Source organism: Solea senegalensis, linkage group LG7, assembly GCF_019176455.1.
Source record: "Solea senegalensis isolate Sse05_10M linkage group LG7, IFAPA_SoseM_1, whole genome shotgun sequence".
NCBI lineage: Eukaryota > Metazoa > Chordata > Actinopteri > Pleuronectiformes > Soleidae > Solea > Solea senegalensis.
In genome coordinates, this window is record NC_058027.1 from 2422887 (window position 1) to 2443479 (window position 20593).

Genomic DNA, 20593 nt, shown 5'->3' on the forward strand with positions numbered 1-20593 from the left:
CACTTCATCATCATCATCATCATCGTCATCCTGCGTGGCTCAGGAACACACTCACACACACTGTCACAGTTTACGACATGTGTGAGTTCAGAGGTCACTTATGTCACTCACTCATCTTCTGAAGAAGAAGAAGAAGTTAGAGAAGAGTGGTTTTCACACGAGTGAAGAAAACAGGAAGAAAAGTTCATTTTTATAAAGGTAAGATCTTTCTTTTCTCTTATTTCCTCCTTAAAACTTCCACCTAAGGGGAAACAAACTGCTGCTGCGTCTGAAATGGACGCAAGGCTGAACATTGCGATGCTCCTGGAGTCTGAGCTGAAGCCACCTCTCTCTCTCTCCCTCTCCCTCTCTCTCCCACTCTCTCCCCCTCTCTCTCTGTACCTCTCCCCTCCTCTTTCAGCTCTATGTGACTCTGCAGTTAACAATCAGAATTTCCTCCTGCTGTCTAAGCTCATTGTAAGTAACTTTCCTCTTTCTCTTCTGTGATGTGACACATGATAGTCTGCTGTTACACACACACACACACACACACACACTGTTGTATATATATATATACACACATATAGCTATACATATATATATGCATGTGTCATGTTTAGTGAGGATCAGTGCTGTAATCATGTGTTGGTTTTGTTGTTCATCACAACTTTCTTTTTATTCCATCAGCTGTTTTCGTTCCTTTTCTGATTGTTTTTAAATAATTATTGTGTGTGTGTGTGTGTGTGTGTGTGTGTGTGTGCCTCCTCTAAACTCAGCTGATCATTTAAAACCGTATTTATGCTCATTTCTTTTAATAGCGTCTGTTTCTGGCGACTGATTAGATTTTTTTGTTGTCCAATGTCAGGTTGATTTTCTATGATCTGCTTGAAAATAACGGATTCAACCTTATATTATTAACTGTGTGTGTGTGTGTGTGTGTGTGTGTGTGTGTTAAAACAAAAACATGAATATTCTTCACACACTCACAGATAAATGAACAAATGGAAATACGTGTGTGTGTGTGTGTGTGTGTTTGCAAAGGTTAAAATTGTAAACGTTAAAATTCCCTCTCGCGCCACTACCCAAAAATAATTAATCACACAATAATTACATTTTTATTTTATTTCATTCCTTTTAAATCATTTAATTAAAATTGCGTCCCTGCTGAAATGACTCTCGCCACAAAGATGAGTCTTTTTTTTTATGATTATTATTATTTCTGGCATGTTCTTTAAATGCGGTAATTTAATTAGCTCACAATAATGCAGTGTGGAAACTGTAAAGTCATAATTAAACGCTTGGCGTGACGCGAATAATGTATAATATGCTGCTATCAACGTATCTTTTACGCATCTAATTTATGACAATCGTATTTTTCCTTTAAATGAAAGGAACGCGATGCGACTTCCACTTCATTAAATGTGCAAATAACGTTGAAGGAGAAGCTGCAGATGTGTTTAAATCAAAGTTATTGTTTCTTCTGTGACATAGAACACAACAATGATGTGTTTAAGGTGCTGATTGCTTTTATGGAAATTCTATAACAAACCTCCACTCTTCCTCTCACCTGCTCTCGTTCTCTCACATCCATTTTTTTTTTCTTTCCTCTTGCAACAACTTTCCCTCTGCAGCCGGAACAAGGTCAGCGTCACATTCATTATAAATCTATACGTTTAACGCGTAAGTGTCAGCAGAGTGGAAGTGGATAATCTTAAGGAGCAAGAGAAAGGAGTCGCTGTCAACTTTAAGTGATGATCATTTTAAATATACGTTTATTAAAGTGAGCAAACTGCGGCCAATGGAACGACCATCCTCTCTCACTGCACTTTTAATTTCACCACACATCCTCTCTCTCTCTCTCTCTCTCTCTCTCTCTCTCTCTCTCTCTTGCATCTCTTGTCTGGAGAGGAGAGGAGGGGAGTCCTGCCTCTTTTGCCTTCCTCAGATCAATGCCCCGGCCACTCACTTTCTGATGTTGCACGACGGGAAATGCTTTGAATACTCGCGACATGGCCGCGCGCATTGATTGCCAAGATTGACAGCACCTCCACCACCGTCTTCTCCTGTGCCCGTGAGAGACAGACAGAGAGAGAGAGACAGCGAGAGAGAGAGAAACAGAGAGACAGAGAGAGAGAGCAGGTATTGGCGAACAACAAAAGCCACTTGTAGTTTGTGGACAGCTCAACTTCACTCAGAGTACAGACACGGGATCCCCACGCAGCCGCCGCCGCGTGTGAGTGTAGACTTTTAAGTTTTCAGTCAACAGCAGAAGAAGAAGAAGAAGAAGAAGAAGAAGAAGAAGAAGAAAAAATAAAAAAAAGCCTCAGCGCTGAGTCGAGTTTCGTTCGCGCACGAGGAAAAGGACGCACAGTTTATCCACTCCACTCCACGGCTCGATCACTAAGGTAAACAACACAACTGCTTCCTCTCTGTTTAACATTTTCCTCCTTTCCTCTTTTATTGCTCGGTTCCCCCCGGAGGAAAAAAAAAGTCGCACCCGCTGTCAGTGAAGTGCGAGCGGAACGCACGCGCTCACACAGCCGCAAAAAGAAAAAGTGGATGTGGATGTCTTGCGCGGACACACTCGGGTCCACGCGGGTTGTAGCAGAGCGTGAGCGTCAAAACTTACTTATTGCGATTATCTGGTGCGTCGCTTCCACCAGAACACGCGCAGCAGCGGCAGCGGCAGAAGCGGCGGTGAGAGCAGAGTTGAGCGTCAACGCTCGCGGACGCACGGACCCACCGCAGAAGCAGCGAAGCCGCGGCGACGTTTAAACCTCCAAGTTTATCACAAGTCAACGTCGACGCGTCCCGAAGCAGCGTTTCCAGGTTTGAGATGATGTTTTTGTGTGTTTGTTTGTTGTTGTTGTTGTTGTTGTGTTGGTTTATGCGCGCGGGCGCGCGGTAACGGAGCGGAGTAAAGCGCGAGACGCACTCCTGTTGTTGTTGTTGTTGTTGTTTTTGTCACTGATTTAACACTTGAACAGCTGTGGCATGTTTTAAAGTGTGACACAGCTTCATGTTGACTTGAATCTGCTGCTGGAGACACTTTCACTTCTGTCCTCACTGCGCGCGTCCCGGTCGGTTTTCCCTGTCCCTTCATGAGAGCTGGACAAGTTCTTTCACTCGTCTCCTCACACTCCCTCTGTCTTCTGTAGATTTCCTCTCTGTTCCTTTTCATTCTCTTCTTCTTCTTCTTCTTCTTCTTCTTCTTTTCTCCTGTCAGAGAGACAGAGTTTGGCCCTGGTGCAGCCTGGGAATTCGCTCTTCCTTAACTTTCTCGGTGGGAGAAGAGAGGGTCAGGGGAATTGACCTTTAAAGAATGCACAGGCCATAAATTAAATTAAAAACATTTTTAGAGGAGAGATGCCCTTGGACAGACAGTTCTCCATTTAAGCAGAAAAACTCAGAAGCTCGACGCTGCGGGTGTGTGAACACACACACACACACACACGCAGGAGTTGTCCGTGTGTGTGTGTGTGAAAAGTGCAAATATGATTCATAACGATGATTCTATTCACTTTTTATCAACGTTAATTCAACTGAAAAATCACCAGGCCTTAAAATACATATTAGATTTTTTTTTTTTTAAAAAACTCTACTTATTTTTCAACTGCTGAAAAAAATCACATAATAATTATTGATCATTAATTTCAATTACTTTTTTAAAATAAAATAAAATCAGGATGATGTTGGTGCGGACGCTTATTTGATCACTTTTCTAAAAAAAAAGAAAAAAGAAAAGTCCCAATAAACGAGGCTCGTAAAACTGCGATAACACTTTAACCAGCCGTGAATGTCAACACTGTAAACTCTTAAAAAGACGTCTGTGCTAATGTGTAATTATTAAACACAGGGCCATAAACACACACATTGGCTTAATTGTTATTTCTTTGAAACGCCTTCAAAAAATATTGCAGAGAGAAAAAGAAGAAGAAGGAGAAGACAAATGTGTTGTTTGAGTTGAGGCGAAGTTTTTCTCCTTCTTCTCCTCCTTCTCCTCCTTCTTCTCCTCCTTCTTCTTGCTCTCGGTGTAAATGTGACCGCAGGTCTCCTCATAAGGTAAGACGGATCTGGAGACCAAAGCCTAAATGGCACATTTATAATTAGACTGCCCATTCAGCACATTGTCCTGATTGCTATACAGGGAGACTGGACTGTGTCTCTATAAGAGTTTGTCTCAGCGTGTCGCTCAGCAAAGAGCGAGAGACACAGGGAGAGAGAAAAGAGGAGAGGAGAGAGTGAAAAGCGGCGTTTCAGCCCTTTGATGCAAACAAACCGCACTTGGCTCCTATTTAACACCTCCAACTGATTTCTTTTTTCTCTCTCCTCCTGCGCACATCTTAATTAATCACCTTGCTTTGCAATTGTTAAATAAACAGAACAACTTCATAAGTTGGTATAAATGTGAGCAAGGCGATGCCTGCGGGTCATTTATGCGCTTTTATTTCGCCGTAATTGCAGATGAATTCAAAGATAAAAGGTGAAACAGGTTTGTGTGTGTGTGTGTGTGTGTTTTTGTTCTAAGCTGCTGGGATGATGAGATCATATTTATCCTGTTTACTCGCTGGCCTTGCGCGTGTTCTCTATTTTTCAAGGACTTTATTCTGCGGGTGGATGATCTCGCTTTTTTTCCTCCGCATATAACGTTTTATTAAGTTTAAAATAATAATAATAACAATAATAATAATAATAATAATAATAATGGGACTTTGATTTAGGCTTGAAGGCAGCAGCCACTCTGCTCACTCCCTTGTCCAAACACACTCCGTCCAAGTTCAATGTCTCTCGTGTTAAAGAGCAACTTTGCTGCTTTTCCTCATTTATAACTGAGTGCAGCTGCGGCGACGCTGATTTACTGAGCGGAAGAAGAGGCAGAATGAACAAATGAGAGCACTTGTTTAGACTGCGCTGCCACAGACGTGAATTTATTGGTAGCTCCACTTTTAACTGTCCCCATCATCCACAGGTAGGATTTGTTTAGACTGAGCTCTTGTGCCAGCAATTAGAGGGATGAAGGAAAAAAGAGGAGGAAAAAAGAGACAGAGAGGCTGAAATGTGCTTTATTTCATGCTGTTTGAACATGTTTCCATAAATGTGCACAGTGATTATTGATTATTGCTTTGGACTGATGCTGCTATTTGAATTTAATCATCTCCTCACATGTGCCAATATTTTTTTTTTTATTAATTTGACTGACACATTGATGCAGTTTGCATTTTACAGCCTCACTCTTGTGCTGCAATTTTTTCATTCTAACCCAGTGTGTGTGTGTGTGTGTGTGTGTGTGTGTTGCCTTGCAGGGAATGACATTACTCTTAAATGATATTACAACCAGTGCCAGCTCACTCATGATAAGCCCATTTCACAGTTAGAGGAGATAAAGTGTGTTGTTTTTTTTTTAATCCTCATATGATGGTGATTTATTGTCATTTTCAAATCAGTATAAAAAAAGAACGTGTGATATTATTCAACACAAAGTTGTCGAGGCTGAAGCACTTACTGTGACCACTCACACTGTGTGTGTGTGTGTGTGTGTGAGAGTGTGAGTGACACCTAGATTTGTCGCGAGAAAGGCTTCAACGTTTGATAAACATTTTGATTGAAAACGTCAAATAAACCCCCCCCCAAAAATATGTGTGTGTGTGTGTGTGTGTGTGTGTGTGTGAGACACGATTTGAGACTTTACACGTTGCATTATGTGTCCACACAGCCCACTGAACACTGTGTTTTCTTGCAGAAAGGCAGCTATTTTGTTGCTACTGACAGGACGCTGCTGGGATGTGGGCAGGGGGGGAGGCGGGGGAGTGATGGAGCGAGGTGGGGCGGGGTGGGGGTGTGATGCTGTGGCGTGCACAGGTTGTAGTCTCCGTGTTGGAGGGCACGGTGTCTGTGAGACTCGACGATAAACAAGACGAGAGGAGGTAAACAACAGCAGGCCTGGTAAAGGTAGAGGAGGGGGAGCAGCAGAAGGGTGGAGGACGGCAGGAGATAATAAATGTGGCAGCACATGTTGTGACATCTGTCTTTCTAAGTGTTATCTAATTTGCGGTAGAATATTCCAACAATGATCAAAACTAATTGGAAATTTGCCACGTGAGGGTTGTTTTTGTTGCATTTGTAGTTGCAGTCGGTGAAGAGTGCGCCTATTTCCTGTCACAGCAGCGCGACACAGTGCACGGACGGAGAAGTCGCCCACCTCTGAACACGAGAGAGGGATTTCTGACGCCAGAGTGAGTCGCGGCGTAAAAGAAGGCAAAGTAACGGAGCTCCGCTCGCGCACGAGGACGCCGAGCCTGCACCGTTGTCACTGCTCACAGGCGAGACATGTGGATGAAATCAGTGGTCAGCTGAGTCATCAAGAGCAGACAGCGGTGGCATCACCTCCGACATCTCCGTCTGAAATCGAACAACAAAGTGATGCACCAGCTGCTCCAAAACGCTCTGATGGAGAGACTTGTTTTGGAGCTGACGTCTCGCTCTTAACACGCGCACATCTAACGCGAACACGTGCGAGATTTCATCAGAACCAAACGCAGCCCTTTCCCGCGTTGCAGCACTTACAGAACATCGGCGAAGGGCAGGAGCTGTTTTTCTTTTTTTACTCGATCTGCTGTAAGTGAACAGTATTGCAAACATTAAAGGATTACACACGAAGAAGAAAAAACATTCTAAATATGTGTATCTTCACAGGAACTGCATAATTGCACAAGTAACCTAAGTGGCCCCATTTGATCTATATCATTCACTCTCCCACCAAATATGTTTTCATCAAAATAATTGGACTTTTCCTTTTTTTTAGTCCATAGCATAATTAACTTTGACTTCAGTGCTACAGTCTATGTTATGCTAAGCAGCCCGTGTTGATTTTTTTTTTTTTTATAACACACATTAATATGTAAAATTAATTGGAATGGCCTCAGTGTCCACGTGTTTGCGACACAGGTCTGGGACTGTAATCAGGTGCAGGAATTAGCCGAGCTCATTGTTTTTTATGAATCAAATGAAGATTTGTACAGTGGCTGTGTCAAGACGGTTGCCTTTATTACCATATCAAAGAGGCACACAGTGCAGCCGGGCAGTAATTAAAATGTGGTGGATTCTGGAGTCCCTGCGCGCGCACACACACACACACACACACACACACACACATGCAAAGCATATGGACCAAGGCTGAGAATGTCAGGCTGTGTGCAGAGAGTGCAGGTGTTTGAAACTGAATTTTTAAACAAACACTCGTGTCGCTTCATGTTCCTTTTGCAGGCGTTTGGAAATAGAAGCCAAAGCCATTTTTTACATGAACAAAAAAAAAAAAAGGAAAAAGAAAACACAAGTTTGTTTTCTTACTTTTTTTTTTCTCTCTTTTCTTCTGGCAACCATTTTGTTGGAGAAACTCATATATTAACTAGAGAAATCGCCGCCAACACTGCTCAGTTTTCCTTTCCCGGATCACCATCAAAATTAAATAATTTCTTCGGTGGACCGTAACCTACATGCCCAAAACATTTAATCAAAATCTGTCACTTACTTTTTGAGTTACGTCGCTCAAAAAACAGACAAACACGAGGGCGAGAACTTAACTTAGTTGGCCAAGATAATTCTTATTTTTTCCCCCACTTGGACTCCATTAAAGCTTCCACTGGATGTTTATTTTGGTTTGAAAGAATTAATCCTCATGTATCAATCTTGCAACACTGGATACCGACACGGTTTATGTATGACCTTGCTGCATTATGCTGGGATTATATGGCAAGAATAAAAGAAGCCTCATGTGATTTCTGCCCGACTAGAATTGGAGAAGCTCTGAAGACACAAGATTGTGTCTTATGAATGAACAAGGGAAAAGAGATTAGTGTAATGTGGCCTTTTGTGCTGCACACACACACACACAAAAGCATCACAACAAGCCTCTTCCTTGTGATCCCTGACATTGTGCCTCACATCAGAACCATCCCCACGGGCAAGCTGCTGCCATGGAGGAAAGTGTCAAAGGATCCTCTGAAAACATCAGCGCGCGCTGCTGTGACACTCAGCGTCTTCGTGTAAATGTGACGTAAAAGAGGACCTTTAAAAAAAGAATGCACGCTCTTTTAAAAAGGAGGAGGAAACAGCGCCGCAATGGCACGGAGCGCTTATTGCATTTGAATGACCCCTAATGGCGCGGGAGTCACTAAACCTCGGCGACTCATGCATTTATTTATCCAGTTTTGTTGTTGCTCTGAGGAGGCGTCGATTATCCTTGTATCCAAAGTAACGCAGGTCTCCTCAATTAGACATCATCCAGTTGGTGGAGGTCGACAGCCGGCCCGGTGTTTGCCAGCTTGATCCGACATGAAATGTAAAATGTGCCGCACGGCTACGGCTGAGCCTGCCAACCTGGCCGCGTTACTGCGCAGCTCAACAGTTAGGAGGCTGGGAGCTGTTCTGCTGGCACACAGACTGGCAACGCACTCTCGAGTGTGCGCGGTTTTTCTTCGTAACGGGTGCACCGTCACCGAATTGACTTTGTGACTTAAATCGGGAACACACTCATGGACAAACCTCGCAGCGCCGGCTTTGAGCGTGTCAGTCGCCGCCGGATGGAAACAAGCAGCGATCGGCGGTCTGCGTCACGTAGCAGCTGCTGTGACATCGAAAAACAGGAGAGGAAGTTTTGGAAAAGAAAGGACACAGTGTGCCAGAAATTTAGATTCCCGACAGTTTTTCCTGTGGAAAACGCTAACGCTGGATGCCAAAAATAAATCAAAGTGACAAAGAGTGAGGGTGGGGGAAATGATGGAAAGGCTCTTGTGGCTAAATGTTCTGATGAAGTTAACCATAGCATCTCTTCTTACCCAGGTCTTTTGTTTCCTTTCTCAATAATTCCTCTTTACACCCACTTGGACGTGTTACAGGGCTTTGCCCTTAATGTGCATTATGAGAAAATGGCTTCAACAGACCCGACCACAGGCTTTCTCTTGGTTTCTGCCTCTCTGTCACTCCGCGTCTGGCTTTGTTATCCTCTCTTTCACCCTGTCGGTGAGAAGATGAGCTGAGAGCGACTTTCAAAGACCGAGGATGACACGGGCGACGCAGAGGTTCGCGTCGCCTCAGACGTTGTGCAGCTCACACTCGGTCCCCTCGAGTCCAAGAAAACAACCGTGTGCCGGGGGAGTTTTTTTTACAAGGGAAATTTTCACTACTCTCAAGGTGGAGGGAAAAAAAGCTTTTTTGTACAGAGCGGTCGTGTGTAAATAATCGCTGACACTTGCTTTTCATTTGTTTCCAAAATGGCATCATTCCCCATATAGTGACTTCAGGAATGACTTTATCCATTACGCTGTCTACTCGCTCCATAATACGACCATAACCACAGCAAAGGCACTAATGTTGGCAAGAAATACAATTAACTTTCAACTAAGACCAACGAGTAAAGAAAGTCATTTCATTTACCAGCCACTTACTCGTTTTTTTGAGAATCGGTGAATTAATAAACATACTTCAAAAAGTCAGTGGAAACATCTTTAATTGCACCAGAGAAGTCGCTCGACTGGCCGAGCTGCACACGTATGAGCAAAGTGCGACCAGAGTGAGGAAAACCCAGAAAGCTGGACTCACAGCATGAAGGACGGAGCCAAAGGAGAAAGAACTGACTGCGATAATCACTTTCTTGAATGGGACTAAAAAAAGAGAAATCTGCTGAAATGATAGAGAAAGCCTGCGGTTTGGCCAATGCAGTAAATTTCCCATGAGCCTCTTTGACAATCTGAGGGGATAGCCACTCTGGCACACGCCACCCGCCCACATACAACACACACACACACACACACACTGGCAGTACGGTGTAGGAACCTCTAGGAGAGGCCTGTTCTGACGGAGGATGATTGACAGGAGGTGGGAGAGGACTCTACAGAGATGGGAGGAGTTTGAGAAGCAGTTCTTTTTTCTCTTTTCTTTTTTCCACTTGTCAGTCGAGTCCGTGTAGATCTACAAAAACTTTGCTTAGCAGAGTGGAAACACATTGTGGGACGAGTATGGAAGAGCAAACATATTTAGATTGAAGAAAAAAGGACGAATCTTTGGCTTTCGAGTGGAATTGTATGCGACCACAATTAATGACCTTGCAGACTGCACACACACACACACACAGATATACACATGACTTCATAACTCGCTCTTAAGCATCTCGTTCACGTGTGCGCTCGTGGTGGATATGTGGATTTCCGACATCGCAAAATCACAACGTACAAATGCACTGGCTGCAGTTTCGGATTAAAACACCGACTTAATACGGACGTAATGCGTCTTAATATCTGTCAGGAAATTCACAATTAAGTGCCAGCAGAGACGGGAGGTGTGGAGGTTTATTTTCATTTTTTTTTCTCCCCTAAACTTAACAAAGTGTTTTAGTTCCCCAACTTAAACCATAATGTACTTAGCACGACCACAGACTTTCCCTTACTTTAACCAAGTGCTTTGAGTTGCCCAAAAAACAACAACCCTGAAAAGAAATTGTAATTATATTTCAGTGCAGTTTGAGAACAAACATTGACGTTAAATGTTCGACGTATAGATTGAAAAATCAACAACTAAAATGACGGCGAAGCGTACGTTTCCCTCACAAATATGAAATGAAACGCTAATGCTAATTCAGAGGGCGAGGTGATTGCTCAGGAGCTTGCAGGAGAGCGACGGTGGCGTTTTTGTGTCAGCACAGAGAAAGGCTTCATGTCCTCGGTTAGGGGCGGGGCTGAGGGTAAAATGTTCCTCCTCATCCTCTGCAAAGCTAAATTTATTGGTTACCATCTGCAGGGTGGAGGAGTTTGGGTTGCGGCCAGGCCAAAGAAAGGCTTCTAATTAAACAGTCATCATTATCAACTTGTGGTCAGTGATCATCGTCCCCAACACTGCTCCTCCAAGATGAACATGGAGTCGTTGAGGCTTTCCTCCGAGCCCATGCTGGACTGAATTAGAACAGAAGAAAGTGAGGAGAAAAGTGCGAGCAAGAACATTTTCTTTTCCTCCTCCTCCTCCTCCTCCTCCTCTTCTCTTGGCAGAACAGGCAGCACGAGGCCCTGTGCCATATCCACTCAGGTTTAAACAATTACCCAACATCAGAGAAACCAGTAGAGCCTCAGTGCTGGCACAGCCGTCATGCTTTTTGACTGCAGCACTTCAGTCCATGGTTTCAGACATGGCCAAGTGTCACATGTAAGCGGAGCTTTCGATAATTTCAATTAGTGTAAGAGGGTGTGTCTGCAGTATCTGTATCACCGCTGCTGGAGGAGCGCTCCTTTGAGGTTGACAGCCCCTTAATACAGTATTTCATGGTTTGATGTGTGAGTGACACAGAGGCGCTCCAAGAGGATGGCAAAATGGTTTATTAGGACCTAATTAGAGCCCTGTGATTAAAGGGGAAGTGACTGTGATTAGGCGACCTGCAGATGATGTGGAAACATGGATGAATATTCAGAGGAGAAAAGCACAGTACGTATTAGCCTGTGTGTGTGTGTGTGGATACTTGTATTTGTTGCCTCTTTAGGACCTTTTTTCCTGGCATAAAGACCAACCTTGTCAGGACCAGTAGTCCTCATGGAGAACCAAAACCTGGTCCTAATGAAGCAGAACCTCATTTCGGGAAAAAAAAACTGGTTAAGTTTAGAGCTAAGATTTGAATCGTGGTTCGGTTAGGGACGGATAAGGCTTGGGGTTCGTCTGTCCGAGTGAATGGAAGTCAGTGTCGAGTCATTTAAAGGATAGCTGCGGAGAACCTGTGTGTGTGTGTGTGTGTGTGTGTGTGTGTCGGCGCAGTCGTGTTATATCATCCTTAAAGCAGATCTCGGGAGTGCGGCTTCACAACTTAAGCTATTAGACACAAGAATGCACTTGGAACGCTCGCGCGACCCCACAGTCCATGTTTTTATGTGGACTCGCTCCTCGCCGAAGTTCAGAAATATGATCGGCCGTAACATCATTACTGTAAAAATCAAGACAAACTCAGTTTGGAGCTCGTTTCTCTCTCGCTTTCTATCCTTCTTTCTTTTTCTTTCTTTTTGTTTCACAGCCAATTGAACATGAAAACCATGAGGAATGTTGTGCAGAGCCATGCAGCGTCTACTTTGGGAAGCTTAGGGCAGAGTCACACACTCTTATGATCCTCGGAGCGTGTGCTGTTTAATCACAGTGATAAATGCTCTTATTATTGTTATTATTGTTATTTGTCTCCATCAATAGAGAGATTAGCATTGGATTTTTTTCTTCTTCTTCTTCTTCTTTTCCCCCTCACAAACTTCAAACTTTTCCAGCTATGTGATAGCCACTGCCATTAGAAATCATTTATGGGAGTGTTCTGAAGGCTGGAGATTGTCAGCGGGGCCTTTGCGATTTTACAATTTCACAACTGACTTCCTCCTTAAAATGACACTGGCTTACCTGCCTATTACTCCCTTTGATTTCTACAGTACATGCTTCTGCGCTCTGAGAGGTATTCATAATAAGCTTAAACTCCACCGGCTTCATTGCTGAAGGGTGCTTATCTCTGGGCTATTCAAGAGAAAGAAGGGTAATATTTTTTACCCCCATTTTCAACATTTTACTGTCAGACCCCGAAACCGCGTGTGGGGCTCTGTTGTGGGGCGCCAGAATATACAGACACATACTGTATGTCCACACACACACACACACACGTGACATGTCATGTGCCCACACACACACACACACACACACACACACACACTTGGTCAAAGGCTGTTCTCGAAAAGAGTTTTTTTTTTTTTTTTCCATTTAAAATTGAAACGGTTCAGCTTTGGATTTTATTTTTTTTCAGTCACATATTTCAGCACATTTATTTATATGTTTTATTCAGTATTTCAACATTTTAAATTATATTTGTAAAGCCTGGCGGAACCAGTCGGCTAGTTTTATTTAAAAGTCAGCTTGGCTCGTTCACTCCAACTCGACATCTGTTACAAGCGGAGAAAAGAAAAAGACGGGAAAAGAAAAACTCAAAAGTGTTTTTTCTCCCTTTATTACATCGATCATACTTACCTTGCAGCACTTATTGCATATTTGGACATGCAATTTAATCTATTTACATTTTCATTGAGTCCCCGGGGAATGTTCAAAGCATACTCAGCTTCACAATGTATACTCATATGTAATGTAAGATATACTTGAAAACTAGTTTGTGGTGAGTGGTAGTAGCCATGGAGGGCCCGCTCTCTTTGCCTTGGAGCAATGTCAGTTTTTCTTGGAGAATAATGAGAAGCATGTGTCGGACAAGTGGGGAAAAAAAAAAAATCAAAAATCAAAAAATACAAATCAAAAAACACGGCGATCTTTTCATGTGACCCCACCTGTTGTGCTTTAAATACAGCGAACACTAACCTCATGTTCCTATTGTCTGTCGCCTCTTTCTCCTGCTGTTCAGCTGCACTCTCTTCATAATTATTCCTTTTTTTTTAGCTCTTTTTTCTAAATGGTAGCGCACAGGAGCAAACTCGACACTGGAAGAGTGAAAAAACACGAAAGCTTAATGACTGCCAGGATTTAAATACACATAATCTGTAGGTGCAAAGTGTTTGTTTGAACTCCGTCTTTCTCCAGCAGTTAACAGTGTGCTGTAGGTTTTGCGCCGCGCTCTCTCCCTGTAGCCTCCGCCCGCTGCGAGTCTCTCACTCTCACCGCTGCTTTTTGCCATGCTGTAATGGGCTCGCGGGGCATGATGGGAATATAATAACTGCTCGACAATGTTTTGCCCCCCCCCACCCTCATTCTGCACTAAATGTAAAATGCACCCAGACACATGGCGTATATGGTACATGTTGTGATGTCAGTTGTTATTTCTGGATATGCGAGCCAGTAAAATTTGGATTATTTTCCACAATCTGCTGTGCACAGTGCATTATGTCACAAAGGCCACATTGTAGCCCGTTGGGTGTAGAGCAGTGTTTTCTCTCTCTCTCTCTCTTTCCCTTGTTCTGTGCCTTTCTCGAGCGGCCACCTTCTGCGCCTCCATTAAAGACTTCAGCCTTACTTTATGCCTATTTCCTTTCCTTGTGCTGCGATCAATGGACAATGGGCCTGTGTAGGATATGGTGGCTAATGGGAAAAAAGTAAACAGACTAATGGACAAGACTGTTATTCAAACTTCAAGTTTTTGAAGTCAAACATGACTTCCAGGGATGAGATTAATTAAACATGCAGTGTGTAACGTCTGCCACTAGGGGTCTTTCAATCGTAAAGATAACAAAAACACAGAGTTTGATGCAAAGTGGGAGCATGGAAACGTCTGTAAGCGCTTAATACATAAGACAACGCACTGGCTAACTAGCGGCACTGAATATTTCCTCACTCAGGGTGCAGAAATGCATATTTCTATGGATTTAAAGACTGTGGCACATGTTTTGTTCTATTGTAAGCACAGAAGTCATATATTAGTACTGCTGTTTTGGACGTTTTGGTGCAGAAATGTGACTTCATATCTGTAATTTAACCTCACAGATCCATTCCTTTGCTGTAGAGCTGGGAGTTGAACTCTGCTTTTGTTCCGTGCTGCACAGAATGGAAGAGTGTCTGATAAAGAGCCTCCTGTTTTCCCGCTAATTAAATTTGCCACTAACATATACTGGCAGGAACCTCTTACCTTGTTTGACTTATTTATTGCCTGACTGCAGAGGTAATTTGACCTTACATTTCCAGGGCTCTTTTTTTTAATCCAGAAAAGGAGTGTTAAACTCAATTATGCCAGTGATCAGTGGCTCAAACACTACATTTGTTTCCTCTGAGGGGACAAGGCAACTCGAGCCCTGCTCTCAGCTTCTTGTGCCTTAGCCGTGGTCCCTGCAACCCTACGGGGGTAAGAGAGGAGGAGAGAGAACTAGGGATGGGGTGGGAGGGAGACATGAGTGAGACGAGAGAGGAAGAATAGAGGTGGGGGGGGGAGAGAGGAAAGTGCCCCACAGTTCCTGCCATGCCACTGGAGATTTGTGTCCTCCTTCTAAATCATTTCCCTCTTTAGAAGATTAAGAAGGCAGAAATATTCTCAAACTGATCATTTTCCCTCCCCCTAAATGGAGTCATTTACATATGCTGCTATTAATTGAGGGGGTGGGGAGACAAATGACCTCTGCAACTGTAAATAAAAAGAAAGAAGAAAAAAAAAACCCCAGAGGTTATAATGTTAATTGTTAAAATGGCTGTACGGGGCCAAGTGGAGCCAAAGCGAAGCATACGGCCCCCATCACTAACAGATTTACACCAGTGCCTTAAATCTCAGTCATGATGTCAGCTGTGTGTGTGTGTGTGTGTGTGTTCTCTTTTGTCAGTTTCTAGAGAGTGAAGAGCAAACGTTAAATCCCTTTTCAGACATCAGATTTTGGACAGGGTGCAGTGAGATGACGCTAAAGTGGAGTGAAATATGATTTTATTTCTTTTTAGAGACAATTGCAGCCCATTCAAGACTTTCTTTACCCTGTGACACAGCAAGTGTTTCCAGGTCTTCAAGTTAAAGCCGTCTGCCTGCACCGTGTGCCGCTCACCACTAAAATAATGATCTGTCAACCTGAGCCTGTGCAAATCTGCGACTGTAATGCGAAAAATAAAAAAGTGCATCTCTGCTTTTCAGTGAATAATTTGCAGACACCAGTGCCTTGTTGTAACCTGATCATTTATGGATCAGTTGTTTCCTTTCTGGTTTAATTCACCATGTGATTGATTTTCAGTGGCGTACTGTCGGAAAATATCCACACTAAACTGCGCCTGAAATAGGGAATCATTTGAATACAGATGCTCAGAGCTTAAGCCTTGTCACTGGAAACCACTCGGAGGCAGGAGACAATTGCAGGTTGATTATGTTGCTCCTGACAGAAGTTGCAAGTCCTTTGTACGAGGCAGAGATATTTGCATCTAAATGCTTATTGTAGCCATCTAAACAGCATAAGGGCTGATTGTAAATAGCAGCTGTTGGCTTGTACTCGGGCGAATAAAGAACAACAATTATTTCAATAAGGAAAACTGGGATGGAAATGAGGAAATTACTTGTGGAGATGAAATCAATAAGTGGGGAAACGGCGCCGTTTGTTGTGCTGGTTATATTTGTCATTTTTATCGAGCGTGTTTTCATAATCACTCGTGAATCTATTTACAGTTGGTATTGTGCAGCTTTAACAGGTGTAAACACAGTGTTTATATTACGCTGTTTGAATTTAAAACGGTTTCAAACCTCGTCATCAACCGGTTCATCGATTAGCTGACGTTAATAATGGCGGTTATAGATGCTTCTTTTCATATTATGGTGTTTGCATGTGTCTGAGAAAGATGAAATACGCCATTTTAAGTCTATGTGCAGCCACAAATGTAGATGTGTACGTGTGTGTGTGTGTGTGTGTGTGTGTGTGTGTGTGGCTGGTGCCCACGGCAGAGTGATGCCCCTGCTGATTGTCCTCCTCTAAGCTCTTTGTCCTGCTGCACTGAGTGTGTCTGCCTCCTCGGGAGACTGACAGCCTTCTCTAGTGTGGCTCCACAAAGGCCCAGCCTCCTTTGAGGTGTTAAAAACTTCCATTTATGCATCTCCCTGGACAAAAAAAAAAGCACCAAGCCCATTTGAGCCCAGTAGCAACACAGGCAGACACTGTGGCCACGCTTCCCTAGCACTCATTTCACAGATTCTAAAACGAGTATATGGCAAACAGGATTTGAAGGGCTAAAGTGCCCCGCGAGGGCCAGGCGATAAGAGGGCAGAAACGCCACCGCGCCGTAAACTAGAGGATGGTTTCAGGAAAATAAACACATTACCTGGGAGAGAGGGCGAGACCCCCAACCCCGAAAGAAAGAAAGAAAGAAAGAAAGAGAGAGAGAGAGAGAATATACTTAGAAGTCAAAAATAGTTTGTATTCTAAAGCTTCTTTCATACTAAAATCAGTGAGTATAACTGGGATTTTTGACCGTTACTTCAGTCCCGTGTAAAAAGTAGGTGAAAATACAAAATAGTACAAAGTAAGGCTAGCTAATGGCGGTAAGATGAGTGCACATCTTAGTGTTGCATCAGAAATGACGCCGGAATTTGCATTTGCTGCCAAAAATGAAGCAGATGAAGCAGAAACGAGTTTATTCACCCGATTCTTTCGTTCTCACTAACGCCGAAGCTGATAAAAACGTTGTTATAGAGGTATAACGTTCTGTGTCTGAGCAGTCTCTGAAAATAGGAGTCCATCGTGGAGAAAAACATTGTGTTTGCTGGGTTCCCTCCCCTTTGCTCCGCCTCAGCTCCGCTGCTCAAACACACTTTTATTCTTGTGATATTTGAGGAAGAGAAAATGACGGCACCTGAAAGCCTCGCGTCAGACACTGTCGTCCGGTGTTTTTACCCTCTGCAGTGACTTTACATTAGTCATCCCTGACACTTTTGTGCGCGCCTCGTCTGCTGTGGTTCAGCGACAGGATTGGCCGGCTTCAGAGAGACAGAGGGTGAAGATAAAAAGAGAGAGAGAGATTTGTCTGGCTGTGACAGTTAAGGGTGTGCTGGAGCATGAAACAGCTGTGTGCACGTGATTGACCTGCTTTCAACACCACATAAGTCAATGATGTCTCTCATAGGAGCAAAACAACATCCCCACGCGCGCAGGCGTCTTTTTTTCGGTTTGTGTTTTCCGGTGTCCAAACTTCATCACGCGCGCAGGAAGCGAATCAATTTACGAGGTGGTGGCGACGACTCGCGGTCCACGTCCAAGTCTCGTCTAAGAACTCCAGTTTACCTGAACTCTAGCTGTTTTCTAACCGGCGACGTCCTCTCATCCCCAGCTATGGTGATTACTCAGTGTGCGGAGGCTGTCGTTTCATATTTCACAGATGATGCTGCTGCTGAGAGGATTGACTTGATGGAACTGGATATTTAACATACAATCACACATGTTCAATTACTATGTCAGACATTTCTGTGCCAGAATGTTCAGCGCTTCACGCTTTCGCCCTCCACCCCTGCACGCCCCACCTTCCTCTTCCTCCCATTTCCCTATTTCCCCTGAGCCCAGTGTTACAGCCTCAACTCATTGCATCCCAAACTCCCCCATGCAGCAGTCCGCAGCCGGGCTGACTGACTGTGTGCTTGCTGCTTCTGCACAGATAACCACAGACTATATCCAGGTAGGGAGCAGTCTGCTGATGGCATAGATTACCTCTATTGTCAAAATAACCAACTCTGCAGAATTCCTACTTTAGCTTGTTGGGACGCAGGAGGAAAGTGAGGATTTGGAGAGGAGGATTGGGAGGATTTTTTATTTTTTTTTAAACATGTTGCAGATCTGAGCGAACTCCAAACAGGATGCACGACTGCAAAGGTGAAACGTACATGATGCATCATTTGCTGCAGACGCTCAGTAGTAGAGATGCAATGGAGGGTTAAACACATGCAACATAAAACCTGAGTGTGGTCAGGAGAGCGATGTTGCGGTCGGTCTGCTCTGCGCTGCTGTCTATTGATACTGAGCCATTGTCACACGACGGCTGGAGAACACAGCGCCGCGCTCCGGTCGGGGAGGACGAAAGTAAGTGTAGGCCACGCGGTGCGCGAACGCGCGGGGGGAAGTTGAAGGTTCACTTGATTCGAAAGTGAATCTTTTCAGTGTTGTGGTCGTAAAAAAAAGTGCTTTTTTTCAGCTTCAGCTCAAGTGGCAACTCAACTCCAGCACGCGTACGTGTACTGTAAGAGGGTTTAGAACCAGTGAATGTTTCCTTTTATATTATATTTCATTCATTTTTGTCATTGTTCAAATCTGGAATGTCACAATACTGTTGCCTGCTGTTTCATAGCAGTTTCTCTTCCTTAGCTAAAGACTACGTGCGTGTTTTGGAGTTTGGGGACAAAATACATTCATATCACCGAATATTAAAGGTCCAGTGTGTAAGAATGAGTGACATCTAATGATGTGAGTGCAGATGACTCCTCCGTTCACTCCCCCCCTCTCCCATTGCAGCAAGGATAACGTTATTCTCCTTTCATTTGTGTGGTAACCTTCTGCTTCAAAGCGGGAAAACACGTAAATGGTGGCCTCAGACAAGCAAGGCCCTTGCCTAAAGTACATAAAGTACACGGCTGTGAAAACCAAAGTCATTTTATTTTAAAGCGATTATGTACCTGTGCAAACATATCTGAATATTCTCTTATTTTTTGCCTCCTAAATGTCACACAGTGGACCTTTAAGGTGAAGACATGCGAGGAAAGGTTAGGGCAAGGGTTTGGCAGGCAGACGTTTGGTTTGGGAAGATCTCCAGGAAACGAATGTACGCTTATGTTAAGTCCCCAAAATGTGACCTATGACAACATGCGTGTGTGTGTTTGTTTGTGCACTGTGTGTGTGTGTGTGTGTGTGTGTATGCGTATTCCCTGACAACATTCAGAGTTGGAAATGATGGCATCAGTCTCAGCCTTGCGTCAGTGCATTTTTGTGACAGGTTGAATTTTGTCACCGATTTTTGCATGTGTTGAGAGTGAGAGTGTGTGTGTGTGTGTGTGTGTGTGTGTGCTGTAGCTATGACTGGCTGAATCTAAAGAAAAGGCCACTCTTTGACAGAAATGCCACAGGTAGATGTGAGCGCTGTGTCTCTGCTGCTTTGATGTCGGCTCAGTCGGTCTGTATTTTTTCAGCGGGGTTAAATGAACCCAAGTGAACTACAGTCTTTGTTAACGTGTATTTCAAGTGGAGCTAATGCGTATTATATTGGTGTAAGTGTGTTGACGATTTATTAATAACAATGCAATGAAACTAATAATTTGAATTTAGGGCTGACTGCGATTGTGTTTAATAAGTTCCCGTTCCTCTAATTAGGAGTGGGGAGTGCCTGTTTTATGTTTCCTGCCTGCAGGGCCAACTCACAGCAGGAAAAGAGCTGCAACATGCAGCTACAATAGTCTGGTTGACACTGACTCTTATTACACCACAGGGATTACCATGTTTGCTTCATTATAATATCATTTGGGTTTGCTCATTATTTCTAATTATGAATTCCTTTGTTTTCCCCCCCATCAAACAAATAATTAACTTAAATAACCAATGAATAAGAAATACACTCCCCCATCTATTATTTACCTCATTGTTCTCAATCAGCATCAGATTATGAATTCAAAGGTTTGTTAATGTCTACTCTCTGTAATTATAAGAGCTCTCGTTTATTTAGGCACAACAGGAATTAAGCCTATAGTCAGATGTTTGACTGGTTTATTGAATTACCGTCCGTGTAACATGTGGTTTATCCAGCACACGGGGATTGTTGCGAGGACTCAATACCTACTAATATAAGTTAATGGTTTGTGTGTGAATAGCGGAGTGGGTGGTTGCAGCTGGAGCATAGTTCAGAACAGTGAAATAGTCTGTGTTTAGCTGTCATTTGAGAAGCAGGAGTGGACTTTAAACTCCGAGGTGCTATTCATGTAACAGCTTTCCATTCAGGCGAGGTCACCTGGGTCCCCTCTCCCCCATTGTCAGCTCCAGCCTCAAGGCTACCACATTCAGACCCGTCTGCAACTCTTGCCTTTCTCTGGCTCGTCGTGCGAGCCCTTCAGCCTCCCACACGGCAGACTCAGCGCCGCGCTCTGTCAACAACGCGGTAGTAGTCGCCGGTACGTTTATCTGCTCTCGTT

The 20593-nt window shown here is 43.7% G+C and overlaps 1 protein-coding gene across 4 annotated transcripts in view; it reads left to right on the plus strand.

The window, feature by feature from the left end:
- Positions 1 to 2067: 2067 nt before the first annotated feature.
- The window catches only part of sox6 (SRY-box transcription factor 6), a 123669-nt gene continuing 105143 nt past the window's right edge, over positions 2068 to 20593 (plus strand). For all 4 annotated transcript variants that reach the window (XM_044029639.1, XM_044029640.1, XM_044029642.1 and 1 more), the window contains exon 1: positions 2068 to 2384. The gene's annotated coding sequence lies outside the window, so the exon portion shown is untranslated. The remainder of the gene's footprint in view (positions 2385 to 20593) is intronic.